Genomic DNA, 26903 nt, shown 5'->3' on the forward strand with positions numbered 1-26903 from the left:
TTTGTTGCTTCTAAAGTTCTCTGATGCTTTTAAAATATGATATTTATAACTTATCTGGTTTTGTGCAGTTTTGCAGCAAAAGTGCTTTCTTGTCCTGACCTATTTTAAAACAGAATGCTTGTCATTAGTTTTTAACTACATCAGTTATACATTGTTAATATTATGGTTTGGTAAAATCAAGCTTTCAATGATTTATTTGAATTGAATTTATTTATTACAACTTAGCTTTTCTTTTGGGTCAATTTCTTTCTTCTTGAAGTACTTTCTTTAGAAGTTCCTTTAAGGAGTGTTTGTTGATGGTAATATTCTTAGTAAATGTTTGCATAGAAATGTCTTTAATTCACCCTAATTCTTGAAATATGGTTAAATTAGGTATACACTGAATTTTCTCTCTTGAAGATTTAATCCAACTCTCTCTTGCCTTCCATTGTTGAGAAATATATTGTTGGTGTAAATGTAAGCTCTTTGTAAGTTGTTCTGTTTTTCTGATGCGCTTTTAAAATCTTCTTTTTACGTTTGGTGTTTTTCAGTTTCCTTGGATGGCTCTGACTATAGATTTGTTTATTTTATTGTGCTTAGGATGTATTTTGCTTCCTGAATCTAGAATAGGAGTCTTTTATCAATTCTGGAAAATTTTATTATGTCTGAATATTCCTTCTGCCCTTTCTCGCTAGGTTTCCTAGAAGTCCAATGAAATGTTTATTATATTGTTTCACTACATGTTCTAAATCTTTTACTCTCATCTGTATTTTGCATCTTTTCCCCCAAGTTTCATTAGGAATAATTTCTTCTGACCTACCCACCAGCTTACTAGTCCTTTGTATAACTATGTCTATTCTGCTGTTAAATTGATTCAAAGAGATTTAAATCTTCAGAGTTTCTGTTTGATTCTATTTCCAATCACTAGGGTCAACTTTTATAAACATATTTTAGAACACATGACTATCTTATTTTCTTAACCCTTCTTTTATATTTAATATATTTTTTTCTGTGCTACATTCTAAATATTATTTTTATATCTTTTCAATTCATTTATTCTCTTTTCAGAATTTAATTAGTGTCTAATCTGGAGTTTCTAAATTCAATTATTACATTTTTATTTCTAGAAATCACATTTGGTTCTTTCCAAATCTGCATGGTAAATCTCAAAACTCTGTTACTGTTTAATTACAATTTTAATGTAACAATTAATATAGTATTTTATTAATAGAAACATTTTTATTATCCCTGTGATAATTCTAATAATTGTTGCTTTTGCATTTCTACTGCAGTTTATTTTTTCTGCTCTCTTGAGCATGGTGGCTTGTCTCCTTCTGTGTTTTATTATTTTTATTTGTAAAATAATCCTGGAACTGTATCTTTGAGAATATTTGATCCTAGATTTAAAGTTTGTTTGCAGAGAGAGAATTTGTATTTCATCTGCAACGTACCTGGGGGGCTCTAACAGTTTGAGGCCACTCTGAACTAATTTTTGTTTGGAGTCTTTTTATTTTTCCCCCAACACAGCTGTGAGTATTAATTTCAGCATCGTATTCCTATTGAGGGCAGGTATTCCAATTATTTCTCCCTGTGGAGCTAGTTTTTTTTTTTTTTCCTGGTTCAGTTATTTTAATAATCAAAATTATTAGACTAAATGTAGTTGGAAGTAAACCCCCAAATTTCAATGGCTTAAGAGAATGAAGGTTTATTTTCCTCATGCCAAGTCTGATGTGGAGTGGGCTGTCCTCTCACATTTTTAAACTGTACTGTGTGGAATACATTACCTCTAGAGGGCCAGGTCTGGAAATAGAGAACATCATTTCCACCCGCATCCTACTGGCCAGAATGCTGTCACACAGTCCCCAAAAAACTGCAAGGGAGGGTGGGAAATGGGCCTTCCTCTGTGCCCAGGAAGAGAAAGGATTATGATCAACATATAATACTGTTTCTGTCACATCCAGCAAAGTTGAATGCTTTTCTGGTGTCCAGCATTATGTGGAGGTCTCCATTCTGACTTCCCAACTTTCAGGGGACCTAAACTTTTTTATTAATGCTCCCCTAAGTCAGGGTTATGGTTAATTAAAATCACATCCTTGGGAATGTCATTTCTAGTGCTTCAGGGCTTTATGGGTTTGTACTTTGTTGACAATTCTGGCTTCAGAGAATTTCCCTTGTTTTTCTGCCAGCTCATCAGTGAATATTTTTAAGGGTTTTTGGTTTGTTTGCTTCTTTAATTGGGGTAGAGTTGCTTTACAATGTTGTGTTAGTTTCTGCTGTACAACGAAGTGAATCAGCTATATGTATACATATATCCCATCCCTCTGACACCTCCCTTCCCAACCCCCCATCCCACCCGTCTAGGTCACCACATGTGCACTCTTCTTAGGTATTGTGTACCAGAAGATTTCTTAGGACTTGTCTGACATACTGCTAAAAATGAAAGTCAACCTCAGTCTTTTTGAGAGGTTATTCTGGGCCCAACTGATAGCCATACACTGGGATTTCTCATATGGAAGAAGAAACTGGGTGATTTCTTCATTTTGAAAGTGTATGAAATGTTAGGGCTGCCAGGTAGCTGCTTCCTAGTCGTACCGCTTCTCTCAATTTTATACTTTATGTGAGAATCCAAGTTATTCCCAGACCAAGTTATTTGAATTGTTTCCAAGGGGCTGCTGTTATCTAGCTTTCATTTAAATCAGTACTGTGTCATCTTTCTCATTATTTTTCTTTCAAGATGTCCTTCAGGGACATTTAATCTGTGGGGAAGAAGAACTAATTTGATAACACAAGATACAGTTGACACTTGAACAACACGGGTTTCAACTGCATAGGTCCACCTATACACTGATTTTTTTTACACAGTAAATATGACCCAAGTTGGTTGAATCTGAAGATAAGGAGGAACCCTGGATACCAAGGGCTGACCATAATAAGTTATATGAGATTTTCGATTGTTCAGAGGGTCGGCATCCCTAACCCCCAGATTGTTCAAGGGTCAGCTGTAAATTCATAATTACCCACATTCCAATTACAACTAAGTAATATAAATGACATCTAATATTGAATTTATAGTTAGAGTATTAGCATTTCCTTTTTTAAAAAACTTTAAATAAAGCTCCCTTGTAGTAAAAACACACTGAAAACTCAAGAATTAAGATAAGTGGTCCAATCCAAGATTATTTTATTGTGAGTTGTCAGTTATAGATCATGAACTAATTTAAATGTCATGTTTAATTACCTGTAAAGATTATTTTGTATTTTCTTCAAAAAAATGATTACTGTGGCATAGTTGATTTTATTTATGGTAAGTTGTTATTAATCAGGACTATATATTCTCATATAGTGTTAAGCAAATTTCTATTGCAAAAAATGCTTTAAAATTACTTTTGAAAATTTTTGCAAACCTTAAGAGGCAACATTGGATGAGCTCGATTTAGGATTTTAGATCGAAATTAGCTTTAATTAATTCAGTGTCTTGATAAAGTCTCTTCTGTTTTTGTTATAATATTTCTAAAAGAATTTCAAATCGAAAAAATTGCTTTAGCCCCAATTGTCTTTTTTGTTTTTGTAAACTGACTTCAGGAAATCCACCATAAATGTTTGCTAAACAGTAGAATCAGTACTACATAAGGCAAACTTAAAACTTTTTCAAACTCTTTTTCTCAAATTATATCTTTCAGCTTTTCAAACGATATTCCCTGTTAAAAATTGTTTTTCTATATTGCTCCCTTTAAATGTTTTACTTTTCTTTCAATTATCAAGAAACGTTGATTTTATGAACCTAATTGATTTGAACTTACCTTATTATATTCTCAAATTGTCAAATTCATGACATGTACTCAAATACCATTGTCAGTTTGGTTATAGAAGGTAACTATTGCTTTTTAAATATTATTCTTGAAACTTTTTCTTGTCTTTACATTTGATAGATAATATTCCCTTGTTTCACTCATTTCTTTCCATGACAGTGTAGTTTGTTGCATGAATAAGACACTGCAGCTTATAAACAGTACCTTTAAGTCCAATGAAAAGAGAACATGTATTAGTTAAACAAAATTCAGCTGAGTAAATTTGAAAATCTAATTGGCTTTATCCAATGATTCATGAATCTGGCAGCAACCCACCTAGTAAACAGGTGCTCCAAGGAGTTTTGCAAATTGGAAGGCTTTTCTAGATATAGGGTGGGACAAGGAGGTTATTAGCAAAAAAACAAAACAAAACCAAAAAAGAATTGTTTCAGGCTGGGTAACCTTTCCTTAGAGGGAAGGGCAGGGAGTCTTATCAAGCAGATTACCTCATTAGTGCTGACAAGGAAATTCCACACTGATTGGTTTAAAATTCCATTCCTGGGAGAGGCTGAAACTGCAGTTGGGTTAGATACTAAGTCTAGGTGAGGTTTAGCAGAAGTGACTCCAGGCTTGTTTCTTTTTAATGTAGTGTTTGCATTAAAAAAAGAAATCCTGTTCTGTAGCCCTTGTGCAGGTTTTCTCTCAAACATTGTTTTGACTTTATTCACGATTCCAGCAAGGTTTCCAACCTGCATCTTATAAGTATTGCAAAGGTGAAGGAATATCTGCTAATGAAAGCTAAACTGGCAATAGCTGGATATGGAGTATAAGCATCAATTGGGCAGCACAAACAGAAGAAAATAGAGTATTTGAGGAACGGATGATCACACTTGAATTGGAGAGTTCAGGAAAGATCCAAGGAGGCGACAGAACTTGAAATAGTCTATTACACTTATTCTTCTTTTTCCTTCTCTATGTTAAGCCCCAAGCTTCTAAACATTTTATGGGTGACTTTTTTCTTTTGTTGTGGGACTATTTTACCAGGCTAAGTTGAAAATGGAAACATTTATTCATATATCTAACACCTGGAAAAACACATTCTTCAAGTAGGTAGATTTTTATACCTTAAGGGAAGTCTTGTCAGTAGATCCCATTGAGATTCTTTCACCAGAGAAATTTCTATGTACCCAACATTTTACAAACAATATTTGAGTGTTCTTGGAATTTATGCATTGATCCCAGGCTAAGAATATAATATTTCAGTACCAAATGAATCAAATTTGAAAGTCTTAAGAAGGAAAAAGTAGACTACAATGATAGTGAATGATTCAGCCACTTGACTAGTTTCTACCACTTTTTCTGTGTATTTCTATAGCTTTGTGTCTTTTTGTTATGCAGATTTGAAGTGTTGAAAACTGTACTCCATGTATTACATACCCTAGATGAAATAAAGTATTTAGGGAACCAGGTAGGTTAATGAGTTCATTGAAGAATAGTAAGACTGGTCTGAAGGGATTAGTTGTCTAAGGAGAGGAACAAGGAGGAGGAGGCTGGAGAAGTTTCCAGGGATCCAGAATAAACAACTTCTGATGAGAACTGTGTATATTAGTCTGTTTGGACTGCCACAATAAAATACCACAAATTGGTTGGTGTCAACTGAAAAAAAAAAAGCACAGTGTGCGAGTTGTGAGTTAAGTTTTATTTGGGGCAAAATGAGGACTATAGCCCAGGAGACAGTATTTTAGGTAGCTCTGAGAAACTGCTCCAAAGATGTGGCGGGGGGGGGGGGGGGGGGGAAGGTCAATATATATGTGATTTTGGTGAAGGGGGAGTACATGCAATCAAGCATGTATTTTTTGCAGAAGTTTTCTGCTAGTCTCATGAAGGTTATTGCTAGTCACAAGGAGCAGATATCACCATGAAGGATTTTAGTGCTTTTCTAGATATGAGGAGATGCAAGAATTGGCCTCATAGAATCTTCTTCTGAAAATATCTATCTGAAAGACCTGTTCTGCCAGTTTTTCCCAGAGCACAGAGTGCCTCATTCCTGATCACCACCCTGAACTCCTTTCAGGGGGTGTTGGTCAGTAGCTGCAGTGGCTCATAATTTGATCCTTGTAGAGGTAGATGGCAAGTGCCAATTTGTAGGTGACAGTGGCTTCAAAAAAAGAAATGTATTTTCTCACTGTTCTGGAGGCTAGAAGACCAAGATCTAGGTTCCAGCTGATTCAGTTTCTGGTAAGGACTTTCTTCCTAGCTTACAGACAACCTCCTTTTTACCATATCCCAAAATGGCCTTTCCTAGGTGCATGTGTGGAGAGAGAGTATGTTTCCTGGTGTCTCTTCTTATAAAGACATTAATCCTATCAGAGCAGGACCCTACACTTATGACCTCATTTAACCTTAATTGCTTCCTTAGAGGCCCCATTTCCAAAGACAGCCACACTGAGAGTTAGGACCTCAACATATAAATTTGGAGGGGAGGGAAACAATTCATTTCATAACCCTGTGTGTCTCATAGTAGGCCATAAGCCAATAAGGAGTAGCCGAGGACGTTTCTCAAGTTCAGTTTCTGAGCCGTCTCTGTTCAACTCATCTGACCAAATGCAGATTCAGGGGTTTCTGAACTCACATATTTACTGAAATAAAATCTCTAGGATTGGGGCAAAAATATCAGTTTTAAATAAGACCAGGTAATTAATTTGTACATCAAATATTAAGATTCATAGCCTAAAATACTTAAAAAAGAGTTGATACTAGGAGAAATCAGTAGTTTCCATCAGAGAGGCTATTTTATTGAGCACTTGTTAGACTTCTACTGTGTATAAATGGAAGTGTTGATGAGGACGACATTTTTTTCTTCCCTTTTAAGTTCTTCTGGCTGGTCTAAGAATTAAATTTACATGAGACAGATTAACAGGCGAAAAAAAATTTAATAATATGTATACATGGGAGAGACCCAGGAAAACTGAGTAACCCCTGAAAATGGCCAAAACCCTCACCTTAAATACCGTCTTCAGTTAAAGACTAAAGAGGATGTTGGGGGTAGGGGTTTGGGACTTCAGAGGGGAGGAAGGCAGATCACACTGAGATGGAAAAGCAAATTTTGGGTAAATGTTTGTTGGGCCCTGCAGAGGCAATAGGACAGAGTGGACTTTGATCTTAGGCCATGTTGAATTTCCCTACCATCCCTGGATCATATTCTCTATAGAGAGCTCTCTGATAGCTCTTATCTGGAACAGGCCCTTTATCTAAATTCTTTGAGGTAGTTAAGAAGGATATAACAAGAAAAACTTTCTGAGTCATTGTTATTTATTTATTTATTGAAAATTTATTTTTATCTAATTTTTAAAAATTGAAGTATAGTTGACTTATGTTAGTTTCCGATGTACAACATAGTGATTTGATAATTTTATAGATTACACTCCAGAAAAATATATTATAATATTACTGACTCTATTCTTTTTTTTTTTTTTTTTAATTTATTTATTTTTATTCTCTTTGATGTACATTACATCCTGTGAATTATTTATTTTATAACTAGTAATTTGTACCTCTTAATCCCTTTTACCCATCCCCCAACCCACTTCCCCTCGGCAACCAACTGTTCATTCTCTATACCTATGAGTCTGTTTCTGATTTTTTTTTTTTTTAATTTATTTATTTATTTTTGGCTGTGTTGGGTCTTCGTTTCTATGTGAGGGCTTTCTCTAGTTGTGGCAAGCGGGGGCCACTCTTCATCGCGGTGCACGGGCCTCTCACTATCGCGGCCTCTCTTGTTGCGGAGCACAGGCTCCAGACGCGCAGGCTCAGTAATTGTGGCTCACGGGCCTAGTTGCTCCGCGGCATGTGGGATCTTCCCAGACCAGGGCTCGAAACCGTGTCCCCTGCATTGGCAGGCAGATTCTCAACCACTGTGCCACCAGGGAAGCCCTCTGTTTCTGTTTTATTTGTTCATTTGTTTTGTTTTTTAGATTCCACATATAAGTGAAAACATATAGTATTTGTCTTTCTCTGACTTATTTCACTTAGCATAATGCACTCTAGGTCCATCCATATTATTGCAAATTCCAAAATTTCATTTTTTTAATGTATGAGTAGTATTCCATATTGTGTGTGTGTGTGTGAGAGAGAGAGAGGTGTATACAGATTTTATATATTTAAATATTAATATATATATTATTATTATCCATTCATCTGTCTGTGGACATATGGGTTGCTTTCATATCTTGGCTATTGTAAATAAGGCTGCTATGAATATTGGGGTGCATATATCTTTTTAAATTAGTGTTTTCATTTTCTCTGGATAAATACCCAGGAGTGGAATTGCTGGATCTTATGGTAGTTTTATTTCTAATTTTTTGAGAAATCTTTATACTATTTTCCATAGTGGCTGTACCAATTTCCACCAACACACCAACAGTGCATGAGGGTTCCCTTTTCTCCACATCCTCACCAACACTTTGTTATTTCTTATCTTGCTGATGATAGCCATTCTGAAATGTGTGAGGTGATAGCTCATTGAGGTTTTGATTTGCATTTCCCTGATGATTAGTGACAGATGAGCATCTTTTCATGTGCCTGCTGGCCATTTGTATGTCTTCTTTGGAAAAATTCCTCTGCCCATTTTTTAATTGGATTGTTTGTTTTTTTGATGTTGAGTTGTATGAGTTCTTCATATGTTTTGGAAACTAACCCTTTATCATGCATATCATATGCAAATATCTTCTGCCATTCAGTAGGTTGCCTTTTCATTTTGTTGATGGTTTCCTTCACTGTGCAAAAGCTTTTTAGTTTGATATAGTTGTCCCATTTTTTTCATTTTTGGTTTTGTTGCCCTTGCCTGAGGAGACATATGAAAAAAATAGGCTAAGAGCAGTGTCAAAGAGCATACTGCCTATGTTTTCTTCTAGGAGTTTTATGGTTTCAGGTCTTACATTTAAGCATTTTATCCATTTTGAGTTTCTTTTTTGTACATGGTGTGACAAAATGGTCTAGTTTCATTCTTTTACATGTAGCTGTCCAGTTGTCATAGCACTACTTATTGAAGAGACTGTCTTTCCCCATTGCCTATTCTTACCTTCTTTATTGTAGATTAATTGACCGCATGTGTATGGATTTATTTCTGGACTCTCTAATCTGTTCCATTGATCTATGTGTCTGTTTTTATGCCAGTACCATACTCTTTTGATTATTATAGCTTTGTAGTATACTTTGAAGTCAGGGAGTGTAATGCCTCCTGGTTTGTTCTTTCTCAAGATTAATTTGGCTATTTGGGTCTTTTGTGGTTCCATAAAAATTTTAGGATTATTTGTTCTAGTTCTGTGAGAAATGCCATGAGTATTTTGATAGGGATTGCATTGAATTTCTAGATTGCTTTGGATAGTATGGCTATTTTAATATTAATTTCAATCCACAAACACAAAAAATTATTTTCATTTATTTGTGTTGTCTTCAGTTTCTTTCATCAATGTCTTAATGTTTTCAGAGTCCAAGCCTTTCACCTCCTTGGTTAAATTTGTTCCTAGGTATTTTATTCTTTTTGATTTGATTGTAAATGGGATTTTTAAAATTTCTCTTTCCTATAGTTTATTATTACTGTATAGAAATGCAACACATTTCTATATATTAATTTTGTATCCTGCAACTTTACTGAATTCATTGATGAGGTCTAGTAGTTTTTTGGTAACATCTTTAGGATTTTCTATGTATAATAATCATGTCATCTGGAAACAGTGAGTATTTTACTTCTTCCTTTCCAATTTGGGTTTATTTTATCTCTTGTCTGATTGCTGTGGCTAGGACTTCCAATACTATTTTGAATAAAAGTGGTGAGAGTGAGCATCATTGTCTTGTTCCTGATCTTAGAGGAAAAGCTTTCAGCTTTTCACCATTGAGTATGAAGTTAGTTGTGGGTTTGTCATAAATGGCTTTTATTATGTTGAGGTATATTTCCTCTATACCAACTTTGTTAAGAGTTTTTTCATGAATGGATGTTGTATTTTGTCAAATGCATTTTCTGCATCAAATGAGATGAACATGTGATTTTTATTCTTCATTTTGTTAATGTGGATATCATGCTGATTGGTTTGCACATATTGAACCATTCTCATGTTCCAGGATAAAAACCCCCTTGATCATGATGTATGATCCTTTAATGTATTGTTGAATTTGGTTTGCTAATATTTTGTTGAGAATATTTGCATCTATGTTCATCAGGGATATTGATCTGTATTTTTTTTTTTTTTTTTAGAGTGTCTTTGTTTTTGGTATCAGGGAAAAGCTGATCTTGTAGAATAAGTTTAAAATTATTCTCTCCTCTTCAATTTTTTGGAATAATTTGAGAAGGATAGGTATTATCTCTTTTTTAAATGTTTGGTGGAATTCCCCTGTGAAACCATTTGGTCTTGTACTTTGGTTTGTTGGTAGTTTTTAATTATTCAATTTAATGTCTAGTAATCAGTCTGTTCAGATTTTCTGTTTCTTTCTAATTCAGTCTTGGTAGGTTGTATGTTTCTAGGAATTTATGTATTCTAGGTTGTCCAATTAGTTGGCATATAATTGTAGTATTCTCTTATGATTGTTTTTCTTCATGATTCTTACTAAAGGTTTATCAATTTTGTTATCTTTTCAAAAAACCAGCTTTTAGCTTTACTGATCTTTTCTATTGTTTTTGGTCTCTATTTCATTTATTTCCACTCTGATATTTGTTATTTCCTGTCTTCTACTAATTTTGGGGGGTTTTTTTGTTCTTCTTTTTCTAATTCCTTTAGGTGTAAAGTTAAGTTTGAGATTTTTCTTGTTTCTTGAGGTAGGCCTGTATTGCCATAAACTTCCCTCTTAGAACTGCTTTTGCTGCATCCCATAGATTTTGGAAAGTTGTGTTTCTATTTTCATTTTTCTCAAAGTATTTTTGATTTCCTTTTTTATTTCTTTGTTGACCCATTTGTTTTATAGTAGCATGTTGTTTTAGTCTCCACATGTTTGTGTTTTTCCCCATTTTCTTCCTTAAATTGATTTCTAATTTCATACCATTGTGGTTGCTAAAGATGCTTGATATGGTTTCCATCTCTTAAATTTATTGAGACCTGTTTTGTGGTCTAGCATGTAATCTATCCTGGAAAATATTCAACATGTACTTGAAAAGAATGTGTTTTCTGTTTTTGGATGGAATGTTCTATAGATATCTATTAAGTTAATCTTCTCTAATGTGTCATTTAAGGCCAATGTTTCCTTATTGGATTTCTGTTTGGATAGGATAATTTATTCATCGATGTAACTGGGGTATTAATGTCTCCTACTATTATTGCATAACTGTCAATTTCTTACCTTATATTTGTTAATATTTGCTTTATATATTTAGGTGCTCCTATGTTAGGTGCTCATTTTCTTGGTGCCAGTCCCCAGGCCTGGAGTGTGCAATATGGGTCTTTAACCTCTTGCTCCTTAAGGAGGACTTCCAAATTTGTGATATCTGCTTCTTAGTGTGGCTTTTTCTTTATATCCTTAATTGTAGATGAGCTGTTCTGCTTTTAGAGTTGCTTTTAGAGTTGTTGCTTTTAGAGTTGGTCTGTTTGTAGTTGTAGTTTTGATGTATCTGTGAGGAGGTAAACTCAGAGTCTTCCTACTCTGCCATCTTGATCCCACCATTTCTGAGTCTTCTATTTTTTAAAAATAATCAGCCTAAATTAATCTTAATGCCAAAAGGACACATTTTGGGGTGGCACATTTTGCTCCCCTACACTCCCACCTTTGAAACTTCTCCAAGAAATTTCACAGTCCAGAAGCTGAGTTGGTAGATTGTTCCATGTTATTGAGTCACTTAGTCCTGACAATAGGTCAGTCCAGTTAAATTCATTTCAAGAGGTGCTGATGCAGGTGGGTTCTCAAAGTTAGGACTATAATATGCAAGCAGTCAGGATTTTAATAAGATGCATTTCTATGGAGGTGAAAGAAAAACAATGGTTAATGATTGGAACAAATTATAAAACCAGTCTCTGGATCCTGAGAGCTGCCAGTTGAGATTTCTAGATGTCAGGCTCAAAGCATCTTCAGCTGGAGTGAGGGCAATCTGACAGATTTTCCTGTTTTATATTTTAAGTGTCTCTGATGATGTCATCAAGTGTTTGGGTAAATTTTCTGAGTGGCTTACATAGCAACAGGCTCAACTATTGTCTAAACATGGACTGTTGTTGTGGTCTCTCTGAAGTCTATATCAAATTGTTCAGCTTCTGTTTGCAGGGCTTCAGGAGAAGGACAGCTTTTTCTCTCAATCATTCTAAGTAAAATGTAGGTGAAGTATTGGAAACACTAGTTTGGAGAGTTGTAGCCAAATATTTGAGGAAACTAGAAATAGGACCAAGTCCAGTTTACAGGTAGAAAAATGAAGATGATTTACAGAACTAGAATTTAATATCCACAATTGTGTATTATAGTTTCTACTGAAACACATTGTTTTTTTTCACTCTAAAATCACACTCATTTTTACCAAAGAGAGCCAAATTAAGGCTAATCTGTTTGTAAAATAAGTCTAGTTTTAATAAACCTGGCCTGATTACATAATTCCAGCAAGAATAGTGATTGAGCATATAGACTCCATTAAAAATCCTTTGCTGGAACTTTTCATAAGGACTCTCCAGACTGAACTTTTAAATGCCTCTGAGGCCAGGAAACCAAGTCAATAACTTGCAGCAGACTCATATGTAATACTTATGGATTTGGGAGAACTCCTCTCTTCTTGAGGTCCCCCAGATTTCCTCTGGTTCCTGTACCTTCCAGGAAGTGACCTTCTTTAATCACCTGGTAAGGCTGCTTACACCCTCTAAGCAATGTACCAGGCTGTTTTTCCAAGGGACTTTTTGACTTCATAAAGTCAACCTTAGCTTCTTAAATCTGTCTAGTCACATGTGATTCAAGGCACATTCTCAGTTATGATATTCCAGTCAAATCTTTGGTAATATAAGCAGTGTTCCCAATTGTGTCCTGTTACAAGCAGAACAGATTCTTAGTGAATTTATGTAAAAAACTATATCACCATGAAAATAAGAATATTAAAATTCGCCAAATTCTGGAGGGATCAGGTAGGGAGGAAAAGATAAATGTTTCAGTTCTGTTTATAAAAGTATAATTTGCCAAATTGCTGCAAGTCATAGCATAAGGGGAAAGGTTTCTTTATATATGGAAAACAAAGATTAAACAGCAGTAATATTTCAGACAAGAAGTCATGAAAATTGTAATCATATTCATTAGTTCATTGACTCCCCTGTAAGTAGTTCTTGTTCTTGATCTGTTTTTAACAGTTTTATGAAGCCATCAGTTTTCCATTAGAATTCTGTATTTTCTTTCTAAGTTCAGTGGTATAAAATGAAAGTTTTCAGAAACTTGTACTTGTCAAAAATCCTTTCTATGAATCTTCTTGAAGATGAAACATTTTTGCGAAAGTGTCAAAGTAAAAAAATAATTGTCTATAAATGGCAAAAGCATAGTAAAGGTCGGATTCATTATAATGCAATTGACAGGTAAATTTAGTTATTTCTGCAACACATAGAATTTGGAGATAAGTAGAATTATGACTGATAACATTTTACCATTACATTAGCAGAATTTTAGGAATTTCATATAATTTCTAGAACATTAGAAATGTTCTTACAATATAATGTAAGAAGGTTATTCCTCGTATTTTTCTTACCCCAATATACATGTACGTTCTTTACATACAGATATGCTTTCCTTATTTCTAATAGATTTAATCACACATTAATTAGATTTCTTAACCCTTAGAAACTTTTAATTTCTAGTGAAAAGTAAGAGGTAAACAATTATGAACTGTCTTCTTTTTTTTTTTCTTATAAATTTATTTATTTATTTTGGCTGCGTTGGTTCTTTGTTGCTGCGCGCAGGCTTTCTCTAGTTGCAGGAGCGTGGGCTACTGTTCATTGCAGTGCGCAGGCTTCTCATTGTGGTGGCTTCTCTTGTTGTGGAGCACGGGCTCTAGGCATGTAGGCTTCAGTAGTTGTGGCATGTGGGCTTCAGTAGTTGTGGCTCACGGGCTCTAGAGCACAGGCTCAGTAGTTGCGGTGCACAGGCTTAGTTGCTCTGCGGCATGTGGGATCTTCTTGGCCCAGGGCTCGAACCCGTGTCCCCTGCATTGGCAGGCGGATTCTTAACCACTGCGCCACCAGGGAAGCCCTATGAACTGTCTTTTAAATTAGCATTCTGTGGATTGGCATACTTGTAAATTGGATTGGCCAAAAATTTCGTTCGGTTTGTGTATAACATTGCTCAATAAAATTCTTGGTGAAAGTGAAAAATGTCTTATTTTTACTTAAAACCGAATGAACTTTTTGGCCAAGCCAGTACTTCTTAGAAATATGTGCTTTCTCATAAAAAATTTCTCAGTGCAGCATAAGACATGCTTAGTAATAGACCCAAATATTTTAATTCCTCTGTAAAAGTAAGCAAACAGTAGTTAAACCTATATACAGTAACAAATGTTTCATTATTTAATCTTATTTGGAAATGATCTAGATATTCAATGAAGTTAACTTAATATTTAACTTAGCAAAACTTTAAGGTTGCTAGTAACCAAAAAGATTTTGGAAGTTATTTTTACATACACACATACTGTAACACATAATTATTATTAAAATGTTCACCTCAAAACATTTTATCCTGCTTAAATCTATTTAATTTTACTTGTTCTGTTACTGAGTCCAAGCTTGCTCTGCTCCTCACATGACAGGCCAGTGAATCGGGAGACGAGGTGTTGAGGCAAGGAATGGGACTTTATTTGGAAAGCCTGCAGACTGAGAAGATGGCAGACTAGTGTCTCTGAAAAACCATCTTAGCAAGGTCTGGATGCCAGTTTCTTGCATACAATCAGAGAGGGAGAGGCAGTGAGGAAGTAAAGTCAAAGGGCCATCAGTCTTGCAAAACATCTCCTGGAATGAACAGCCTCCGTGGGTGAGGGGATGTATTAGTTTCTTCTTTCTTGCAGCCATCCACAGGTGAGCAGGGTCAGATTGTCCCCCGGTGAGCTGAACAGCAGAGGGGCAGGGTTCCCCGAGGCAGGCCGTTACGTATGATCATAATAACAAAAGCAACAAAAAGCAAAGATTAAAGTCGAAGAAACAGATCCAACATGGAGTCCGATTTCGCTCTTCCCTGTTATAGTTCTTTACAATTATGTTTAGATTACCTATTAAAATTTCATAAGACATCAAAATCAACTATCATCTTAAGCTGTTTTTCTTTTTCCTGACACATTTTCTAACAGATAACATGAGCTTATTTGACTTTAGTAGACCTAGGTAGAATAAAAGAATTGTACTTAATGCTGATAACTCTAAAGACATCTCTGTTTTAATTAAACCAAAACCTTAAACTTGTTTTAATTTACTGAAGTTTAATTCTAGATCACGTGAACTTGAAAAACAGTTGGCTTAGTTTCTATTCTACTTCTGAGATTTAGAAATGTTTAATTCATAAGTGCTTACTTTTAAGCTTAATAAATAGAGCCCTTTTATAAATTAATTTTAGTGATACCATCTGGGGGATAAAAAAAGTATTGTGCATCTACAATAGACACATAAACACATATAGACAGATGCAAACAGATCTTACAGCTTTCATTTAATTAAAAAAAAAACCTTAGGAGACAGGTGCAATAGTACAGAATTCACTAGTTTATAAATAACAGTTGGAATAAGTTAAGTTTATCTGTTCAGGTGGCTAAGGCGTTTTACTATTGGTGGGAAAGACTTGTATCATTTGTATTTGTCCTTGACATCTAATCCTGAATTAGATTTTGAGTGAGGGAGCCTTTCACTAGTTTGTGCTTTTAAAAGGTCTCTTTCCCCCTCTTTTTTTCTTTGGTTTTAGGTTCTACTGCTTGAGTTAACTGGGCTCAGTCTTAGGAGATTGTGGGCTGTGTTTACATTTCTGATTTTGTATAGATTTGCCAGAGGAAGGTAGTTGCTTCCGTTAACCCTTGAACATTGGCCCCAAGCTTCTACCTTACACTATGTGAGCTTAGGCAATCCCACTGGTTCCCTTGAGCATTTGTTTAACTAACAAAGATGGAAGGGGGGGTGGGATTTACATACTCTGTTTTATAATACCAGGGAGGGGAAATGTTCCCCAGTGAGACATGACACCCATCCTGATAATGCAATCATGCAAAAAATAGGCAACCACATTACATAAAGCCCATTCAAATACTTTCACCTCACTTCCATCAACTCTTATACTTTTAACCATTGGCTTCACTAGGACCCCATCAAAAAGTCTTGGTCTTACAACCCTAGATAGGGGAAGTGTTACTGGCCAGACAGAACATCCATTCCCATAAAACAGGAAGGCAATGTTGACATAACCTCCTCGCATAACACCCACTTAAATAGTCCAACCTCTATAATCTTATCAACCCTAATTGTAGCCAGGCCCCACCAATAGATTTTGGTACCAAAGCTCATGGGGTTACTGCATCAAGGAATCCTGGAAACTTCTCCTTTCTACCCCCAGGCCCTTTTACCTACTTTTGTGTAAAAGACCTTAGGTCCCCAGTGAGGGGTCAAGCCAAGGGACCCAGGTTCTTTTGTCAATCTTTAATTAGATTAATCAGCCTAACTGCTGCCCCAAGCCATTGCTGGTTAGGTTTCTCATTGTAAATTCTGCCTTCTGGATTTTGAAGTTTCTCCAAACTGGGGTAAATAGAGTGCATTTGTTTGGGACCCGTTAGTGTTAGGCGACCAGCAAGGTGTCCCTTTGATGCACCCAACCTTCAGTAGTGCTGTATTAAAACTTTTGTTTTAACCCCATCAATGTCTGTTTTATTCATCCCATTTCTTTTTTTTTTTTTTTAATTTATTTAATTTATTTATTTATGGCTGTGTTGGGTCCTCGTTTCTGCGTGAGGGCTTTCTCTAGTTGTGGCAAGCGGAAGCCACTCTTCATCGCGGTGCGTGGGCCTCTCACCACCGCGGCCTCACTCGTTGCGGAGCACAGGCTCCACACGCGCAGGCTCAGTAGCTGTGGCTCACAGGCCCAGCCGCTCTGCAGCATGTGGGATCTTCCCAGACCAGGGCTCGAACCCGTGTTCCCTGCATTGGCAGGCAGACTCTCAACCACTGCGCCACCAGGGAAGCCCTCATCCCGTTTCTTAATAACCATCTAAAAATTTTTACCCTGCTGGGGTGAGTCCCATGATTCTTCCCTTTCTGATTCCTTTTTGTTCTGCCTCTTTGAATATTTACTTTATTTACTTTATTTCTTAATAACCCTTCAAAAATTTCCAACTTGTTGGGAAGAGTCCCTTGGTTTACCCTTGGCCTCTTCCCGTTCTTTTGTTAATTAACCTGATTAGCATCTGTAAGGCCCAAGAGGAGAAGCTGAGAGGCAAATTTGATGAGATTTCCTGAACTGTTTTTTTTTTTTTTTAATCAAGAGAGTTCTTAAGACTAGTTATTCTATTTCTTTGTATCCACCTTTTAATTTGATCTTTTCCTAGGTACCAAGAAAATCAGCTGTTTGTAATGAGAGCTCTCTGAAAAATTTACCAATTTAGAAGTTTTTCCAATTTAAGGGACTCACTGGCCATTGATGAGTAGACTCTTTTTTTTTTTTAATTAATTAATTAATTTATTTATTTTTGGCTGTGTTGGGTCTTCGTTTCTGTGCGAGGGCTTTCTCTAGTTGCCGCCAGCGGGGGCCACTCTTCATCGCGGTGCGCGAGCCTCTCACTATCGCGGCCTCTCTTGTTGCGGAGCACAGGCTCCAGATGCGCAGGCTCAGTAGTTGTGGCTCACGGGCCTAGTTGCTCCGCGGCATGTGGGATCTTCCCAGACCAGGGCTCGTACCCGTGTCCCCTGCATTGGCAGGCAGATTCTCAACCACTGCGCCACCAGGGAAGCCCCTAGACTCTTAATAGTGACTCAAATGATAAGCTTTTTTATGGCTTAATCATGGTCACAAGAAGCATCCCCAAAGGACAGTGCAAAAAGATGCAGCCCTCAGATGGTCCAGAAAGTCCGCTCCCAAGAATAGTTTAACAAAGTTGCACAAGTGTACTCACAAAGCAACAAAGGTTGAGATGACAAAGATCCCTTATGGACTGGGACCCCTTATGACAAACTCCCCTAAGAGTGGCATGGGTAGACAAACAGATGCCAGTCGCTTTGTTACCTACTTCTGATCAACTGGCTACAGCAGCTTAGATCCCAGTCTATTCAATTGACCACCAAATGCACGTCAGTACGTGCACCTTCCAGATGGCAGAGACCAGAAAGTATATTCTCACTGGTCATAAAAGTCAAACTCTCAGGATATAGAACAAGACAAAAAACACAACAGAGACAAAGAAAAACAGTGACCATCTCCAGGAGGGAAACGATCAATAAAGCCATAAATTACTCTATGAAATTTACCAGAGTTGCTAAGTCCAAGGAACTAGTTCCACAAATATTTTCTCCTGCTAATCTAATTTTAGAAGAAGAAAAAAGAGTCTTACCACTCATTCTCCTTTCCAACAGGACCTGCAGGCAGAGATCAGGGAGACTGACATGGTAAGAATTCTTACTTTCTGCTGTCCTTTGTCATTTGTCTCAGGATCTCCTCCTGGCTGCAGCAGCCTCAGGGAGAAAAGCTGAATCCTGCCGACTACACCAACTGTTTGCAAGGAAGAAAATTTCCTCTGCTTTGTTAGGTCCTTCTGGCTGATATAAGAATTAAATTGACATGAGAGAGATTAACAGGAGAAAATTTTAAAAGTTTAATTACGTGTATACATGGGAGAGACCCAGGAAGACTGAGTAACTTGCCAAAATGGCTGAAAACCTAACCTTAATTACCACCTTCAGGTAAAGGCAAAGGAGGATGCTGTGGGTAGTGGCTTGGGACTTCAAAAGGGAGGAAGAAAATTCACATGGAGGTAATAAAGCAAATGTTTGGTAAACAAATGTATGCTGGGCCGTGCAGAGACAGTGGGACACAGAGTAGACTCTGATCTCTAGTGCCCGCCACCACACCTAGCCCCATATTCTTGGCAGATAACTCTGGTGATAGCTCTATTCTGGGAACAGGCCTTTTACCTCAATTCTTTTAGGCAGTTAAGAGGGAATTAACAAGAAAAATTCCTGAGTTTTCTGTTTCTTAAAAATAATCAGCCTAGATTAATCCTCATGCCAAAGAGACACACTTTTTGTGTGGTAAATTTTGCTTCCATAGACAAACTTAGTAAGTACTCATTTTAATAAATAATTTTGTTGCACCAAAATAACAAGAATGGTTTTCTTGTCCTTTGATAGTTTGCTATAATGTTTAGCAACATAGTTAATTTGATGAAGAATCTTGTCATTTGGACCCATTTAAAAAAAAAAAAAAAGCCTTGTTCTTAGGTGTTGTGGTTGGAATAAATTCCAAAGAGTGATTTATTCAAATTCAGTTTAAAAAATTGAGGAAGGTAACAGATTTTCTTATTGTGTAAAAGAATGCCAATGCATGGTTAAAAAACAAAATTTTTCTTTGAATTGTAAATATCCATCTGAAATTGCCAAATTTACGCGTGGGGAAGATGAAAGGGAAACCCATCTTTTATTCCTGGATTGATTATTGCTCTGTCGGATGTCCAGGGGCAAAAATCAAGCAGAAGAAACAAGTTGCTATTTGCAAAGTATTAAAACAACAGTCAGATTGTTTCTTCTTCACTTACTGTGCACAGTAAGCGCTGGCACCCCTGCGGTAGCTTAGAAATCTCAAATGCTGTCAGGAAAAAACAAACGCCGCCCTCCAGGTAGAATAAAAGGGTGGAAAAACAAGCAAGGAGGAAGACCAAGAATTTATCTGCAGTTAACAAATGAATGATATATTTGCTAACAGAGTGGTGGAAACTGCTCAGAGAGGAGGGAGTGATCTCAGGAAATGTCTCTCTCCCGTTTTGCTGTCTTTGTTCCTGCGTGTAGCATAGATATTGATTTAATTACCAGTGCATTCTTTTAAGATGTAAAATTTCCTTTATGACCCTAAAGCCTGTATAGCCTGCATGATGGTGTTGACTTGAAGAGTTCATATATTACTTAGATACTTACTGAAAGAGTGTCTTAGGAAGATTTTTCAGTGAAAACTGAGTGGTAGAAAAGAAAATGAAAAAAATTTTTTTCTTTTGTTACACTAAACTAGTTTTAAGCTATTTACCTGGATTATGTACAAGGCAAACACTTGTGGTAAACAGTCTGTTTCTCTCTCTCCCCATAAGAAATATTAAATTTCTGGAATTTTGGAGTCATTGTAATATCAATCACCGATATTGTATAGACAATTTTAGCATAAACACGGGTTTAAATTGTTAATGATACTCTGGTCACAGTGACTGAAAAGTAAACTAATTCACTCCAAAAAATGGAGTCCATTAGCCAGTTTTACTGACACTTTGTGTTGTTTGACTGAAATGACCAAATAACCAATTTTATCTTTTCTGTTGTTTGATTGGTTTTCTGCATTTCCTTGTTGTCTTTTCTTACTCAGTATAAATCAGATTTTATCCTGACCATTTTCATAGCGTTTTTAGGGAGGTGGATTGGTGGTAAGAATCTGTCTATTCCTCTAAGAGTGCTCCAAACTGATTTTCACTTGTAGTAGTTTAGCGTGTCATGTGTTTTAACTTAATAACTGGAGGTGGGGAAAGGATTGCTACTACTAAAACACATTAACTATAAATACTTACCTAGACATTTCTTGGTAATGGACTCTTTTGCTAAATAATAAATTCCTCAGGAAGTAAAAGGTACCATGTTAAAAAGTTTTAGCCACAGGATGACTCATCTGGACTATGGGATAATCATTTATACTTGTATATCATTTAGACATTTAGAAAGAGTTCTTTCTAAATCAACTCATAAAAGATGATAGAAAAAATGGGAAAATGATTGTAAAGTTAATGAACTGGTTAACAATACACGTTCATATGCCACTTCGGTTTGTGTTACCACAAGTGTAAGATTCTAAACTTAAGGACTTAGTGAAAGTTGTAATAGTTAGATTTCTGTGAATAAATGCACACCCTTTAATCCTTTTCAACCACTAAATCAGGTATTAATAAAGGGAACCAGATCAGAGAAGGGAAGTAACTCAAATTATTTTATTATTTTACCGTGTATGCTTACTTCATTGTTTTAGCGCAGTGGTCTGGAAACCTGAGGTTATCAAATGTTTCTGTGTTCATGTTCAACAGACTTTTCCTGATTATGCTTTTGACTAGTAAGTGGATGCTCAAAAAATTGTTCTTGAAATAATGAGTGAATGAATAAATGAAGCCTCTTAAACATCTTATGAAGAAAAAAGTATACATATCATTACATATGTCTGATATGTATTACCTTTTATATTATATGTTTGCTAGGGTCTAGTAATTTGAATTGACTTTATATTTTTGTATCTCTTTACTCATTTACATTCCTGTCATTTATGGACATAAGTCCCTCTGATTACTTATCCCCTTCAGAACTTAAATTCTTATTTGCTTTCCTCTATCCAAGATTCATGCTTCCATTTCTAATTTTTCACACAACTCTTTCTATTGTTCCCATACATGTTTTACCTCTTCACAGAATGCTTCTCGCATCCTTTCTCCTAGTTGACTTAATTTCCTTTGTGCATTGAAGACACTTGGTCTATACAGTCATTTAAACTAAATGCTGCTCGTTCTCCTACATGCCCATGTTTTTTTAGATTTACTATATTTTTTTAGATCAATTAAGCATTCTTTAAATATTTTTTGAGTAATTATAGAGATTATCATTCTTCCATCTCTCTGTAAAAAGCCATTCATTATTCCAGACTAATGGAGTCCGGTTATCTCTCCTACTTTTAAACATGGCTCTTTTCTAACATCAATTACCCGCCCCCCTGCCATGTATATTAAGAATTTTGGTGATTTGCCTTAATCTCTCTTATCATCCCTTCCCCTGGTTCAATATTCCTGTTGCTGGCCCAACTGATGCCTTCAGAGTTTGCTATTCCATTCCAATCCATGTAAGCTATATGCTTCTACTCATTACATGGTCAGACCATAGATTTTTATATCATCTGAAATTCTACAACATCTGAAATTCCAAACTTCTCCAATCTCTTCCATAACTAAATCTTCCAAACACCTCATCAGAATCCTACCTTTCTCATTATATTTTAGCCACTCTTCCTCTTAAAAACTAGCTATATTTTTCCTTAGAACACTTATCACTATGAAGAATTATACTATTTATTTGTTTGCTAAATAACTTTATTTCTCTCTTGAGAATGGAAACTCTTGGAGGATAGGAGTTTTGTCTTGTTCATAATACATGCCCCAGGTTTACAACAATGTACAATGTAGAGTGAGTGTTAGATAATATCTGTTGAATTGATGAGTGAATAAAATAATTCTAATGAATTAGGGAGTCATTTTTTTTCCTTAAAATATTATTGTATATCAGATTAACTATGTCTTTCAATCATATCTACAAGATGGTTTCCCTGAAACCATCTCAGAAGCATGCACATTTTGGGGTAAATATTTCCTTTAGAGTAAGTTTACAAATAATGAACTATAGTAAATTAGGCACATTATCTTTTATGGTGGAGTGACACTTTTGTAGACCTGCCTACTTACTTTTATCACCCTCTGTAGGAAGACTGCAAACATTAAAGTGGCAAAAGAACAACACATTTAGTTCTTCGTGACCAAAAGTAGGATTTGGGAAGATATATATATATATATATATATATACACACACATATATATATACATATATGTGTATATATATGTGTATATATATATGTGTGTATATATATATATATATATATATATATGAGAAAATTTTGAAACAAAGCCTAGATCAATAATATATGAAAACTTCTTTTACATTTTACCCAGAAACAAGAACTCCCTCTAATGCATTTTATTTGGGGTCATCTATATAGGTTGCTTTATTTCCTTCCTTTTGCATGTTAGGATGTAACTCTACTTAAAAGAAAAGAAAGCACAATTGTAAACTGAGAATTAAGCAATGATATAAGCTTTCTATCAGTGCTGCTATTACTTATTTACAAAGTATTATGTAGAATGTAATTGAGAGGGATAACATTGTATTAATCTTTGCATCCCTCCAAAAGCAAAACACTGTGTCTAACATTTGGCAGGAAACAGTACTTGTAAAATGATCAATCAGATTGATTATACTCTTGAAAGCTGGTATTTAATATGAATTTTTATTCATTTTCTGAAAATTAATTTTTGCTTTTTTGTTTGTCCTTTGTCATCATTAAAGCCTATGATAAATTATTATGTAATTATGATCAAATAATACATAGCTGTAAATTCATAGTCTCATACGAAGAACATCTTGAAACCAGAATTTTAGGGCTAGATGGGCCATTAGAGATCAGCCAGTCCAACCATTTTATTTTACAGATGGGCAAAAATGTTCCTGAGAGGTGAGTTGACTTGCCTGGGATTTTACAACTTTTTAAATTGGATTAGAATCTAGGTCACTCAGTGCTGGGCTATTTCCATTTTATTAGATGATTGTGCACCATAAAGCATATTCAGAGAGTAATAAACCTATGTTGTGCAACATTCTCTGTGGCAGTGATTCCCAAACTTTTTTGATAACACACACTAATGAGCAATTCTGAGAATACTCTTAGTATACCTAAAATTGTTTAATAATAAATTACTTACTAAAGTACAATATATATAATTTTCATAATAGAAATTTAAAAGAATAATATAGAGTAATAACATTTTAAAATAATTTCATTCATTTTTATTATTAACACAAACATCCTTTTTTGTTTTCATCCAACATTATTATTAATAACATTGCAGAGAATATACTATGTTTTAATATGCTTTATTATTTTTGAAAATCTTTGTTTAAATATCATTTAAAGTGATTTAAGAGTCAGGTTTTGAATTCAGTTTGATTCTTGGTTTTAATGGCTGTCATAGAAGTTGGACATTTAAATGCAAGAAATAGTGTACAAACTTCCAGTTTTAAAATGAATAAGTTCTGGCAATCTAAACTACAGCATGGTGACTATAGTTAATAATACTGTATTATCTGTTTGAAAGTCTCTAAGAGAATAGATTTAAATGTTTTCATCATACACATACATACACAAAATGGTAATTATGTGAGGTGATGGAGCTGTTAACTAACCCTATTGTGGTAATCATTTTGCAGTATATACATGTATCAAATCATCATGTTGTACACCTTAAACTTACACAATAATATATGCCAATTATATCTCAATAAAGCTTGAAAAAAATTTAAAAACACGTGTAAAGAAAAGGAAGAAATAATTCATTGGCTGCAGCTAATACAACGTGATATTCACTTTTAAACTGCTTTCACTAATTATGCAAAGATTCCTAGATTGAATTCATTTTATAAATTCTAATCTCTCCCGGGAGTCAATAATTCATTCTTGCAAACAAAATCTAGATTTCGAACAAATGGCGTAAATATCTAAAACCATTTCTTTGAATGAAAATGTACAGACATAAACTTTTCTTTTAACATATTGATATGCACACATTTTCACAGTAACTGCACATCAGGAGAGATATTTCCAAAATTTTCTCCAAAACGTTCTCTTCATAACATGAAGTTATTTTGGAAACTAATTGCTTTCTCACTCATTGTTAAAGTCACAAACACTCTATAAAAATGTTCATTGTAAATAATATATGAATTCACATTTCAAAAGCCTTCTAGATAATTTCAACATTTTGGGCAGCTTCTTGTCTGATTTGATTAGATTATCATTATTTATCTTTCAATGTGGCTGATGAGGAGCTGGTACTAGAGATTAGAAGAAGATTTAGTCTGCCATTCTTTATTCAGTTTTACCTCTTCCCCATATTACCAATCCATGATTTTTTACAAAAATAGTCTGTAGTTTTGTACCCATTTAATGAGGATTAGTTTACTTACAACTGGATAATATAATACACAAATCTCCTTCTTGGTTACCTGTCCACTGAAATATGATACTTTCTGTTGAAAGCAAAAGGATGAGTGGGAACCACTATGTCAAACTCTCCATTGTGGAGCTTCTACTCTTTTCTTTGGGATAGAAATCCCACATGACATGAACTTACCTGAATTACGTATCTGATATAGACTGAGTGAGGACATCAATATGAAATCATATTAATAGCTAAGTACCAGTAAATATTGGTTTTTCTCATTCTTTAAATTGAAAGTGTTAAGTAGAGATTCCAATGTTTTTTTTCTGTCTTTCTAATAGATCATTTTGCATACACAGATGGGTGCCTTCACCCCTCTTTACAGATAACTATCTTTTGTGAGGCTGTTTACCTGGTTTGCCTAATATTAAAACTGGAATCAAGACTGTAACAGTCTAGAGAGAATTTGCTCTGAGTAGGTACCTATCCAGTTATAACTATGATTATCTCTATTGAAGTTCAGTCTTGAATTCTCTTTGGGAGTTGCCTATTTTGCTGATGCTTTGAGTGTCTTGCTTTGATTTGTGCTAGGATACTACTTTCTTGAATTGAGATTAAGTTACTATTTACAAAATAATTAAGCTTTTGACATTTGTAATTGCTCAAAGTTTGTTTCATTGATACTTAGACGCACTTTACACAATATGGTCAGCAAAATACCCGTTTCTAGTTGTTTCTTAAGGGATTGCTTTCTTTCTTTGCCATTATTTTGTAGCTAGTCTCTCTGCTGTGAATACTTTGTGAGCTGCTTGAGATTATGTGATCTGAAAGGTGATTAACTCAGATTGAATGAAATGCTAATAATATGACACTCCCTCTGTAGCTCTACTATGTACATGCCATTTAGGATAATTTAAAAAAATTTTAAACACTTAAAAATTGCAATATACATATTTTCCATTTTCCCATATGTAAAACTGAAAGTTATTATACCAAACCTTTGGTTAGAAGAGATTTTATGTATAATAATGTAGATCATTTGGGTATCGGCTTCAACTGTCTCAGTGTATTGCATTAGTATTCCAGAGGGTGTATTCCTACCTTGCGACATATACATACAAATAAATTTAAAACAGGGCACAGACTCAAATGTAAGAGCAAAAACTATAAAATTCTTGGAAAAACAACAGGTGTGAATCTTCATGACCTTGGATTAGGTAATGGTTTTTAAAATATGCAGCTAAATCACTTCTCAGCCTTTTGGTTAAGGTCAAGTGTAAAATATGACAGCTAAAGCATAAACAATTGAAAAATAGATAAATTGGATTTTCTAAAAATTAAAAACTTTTGTGCTTCAAAGGACATCATTAAGAAAGTGAAAAGAAAACCCACAGAGCGGGAGAAAATAATTTCATATCACATTTCTGACAAGGGTCTTTTACTCAGAATATATGAAAACTTTTACTACTAAATCAAAAAAGCTTAATAAAAATGGACAAACAATCTAAATAGACCTTTTTTTCCCAAATAAGATATGCAAATGGCCAATAAGCACATGAAAGGATTCTCAATATCATTATTCATCAGGGACGTGTCTATCAAAACCACCATAAAATATCACTTCACACCCACTAAGATGGCTATAGTTAAAGAAAAAAAAGAAAGGAAATAACAAATATTGGCAAAGGTGTATAGAAATGGGAACTCTTATACATTGCTAGTGAGCATGTAAAATAGTGTAGCACCTTTGGAAAACAGTTTGGCAAATCCTCAGAAAGTTAAGCATAGAGTTATCATTTGACTAAGCAGTTCTCCAAAAGAATCGCCAATAAATGTTCACAGAAATACTAAGACACAAATATTCGTAGTATTATATATGAGAGCCAAAACGTGGAAACAACCCAAATGTTCAACTGATGAATGAATGAACATAATGTGATCTATCCATATACAGTTGACCTGAACAACACAAGGTCAATCCGTGTATTGCTTACAGTTGGCCCTCCATACCACTGTTCCTCTGCATCCGCAGATTCAACCCACCATGGACTGTGTAGTACTATAGTCTTTACTCTCGACAAATACCTGCGTATGAGTGGGCCCACACAGTTCAAAGTTCCTGTAATGGACTATTATTCAGCAATAAAGAGGAATGAAATACTGAGACATTCAACAACATGGATAAACCT

At 35.1% G+C, this 26903-nt stretch overlaps 1 protein-coding gene across 4 annotated transcripts in view; it reads left to right on the plus strand.

The window, feature by feature from the left end:
- The window catches only part of TMTC2 (transmembrane O-mannosyltransferase targeting cadherins 2), an 889490-nt gene that overhangs the window by 471989 nt on the left and 390598 nt on the right, over window positions 1–26903 (plus strand). The window lies entirely within an intron of this gene.

The sequence above is a fragment of the Balaenoptera musculus genome, chromosome 10 (assembly GCF_009873245.2).
Source record: "Balaenoptera musculus isolate JJ_BM4_2016_0621 chromosome 10, mBalMus1.pri.v3, whole genome shotgun sequence".
Taxonomy (NCBI): Eukaryota; Metazoa; Chordata; class Mammalia; order Artiodactyla; family Balaenopteridae; genus Balaenoptera; species Balaenoptera musculus.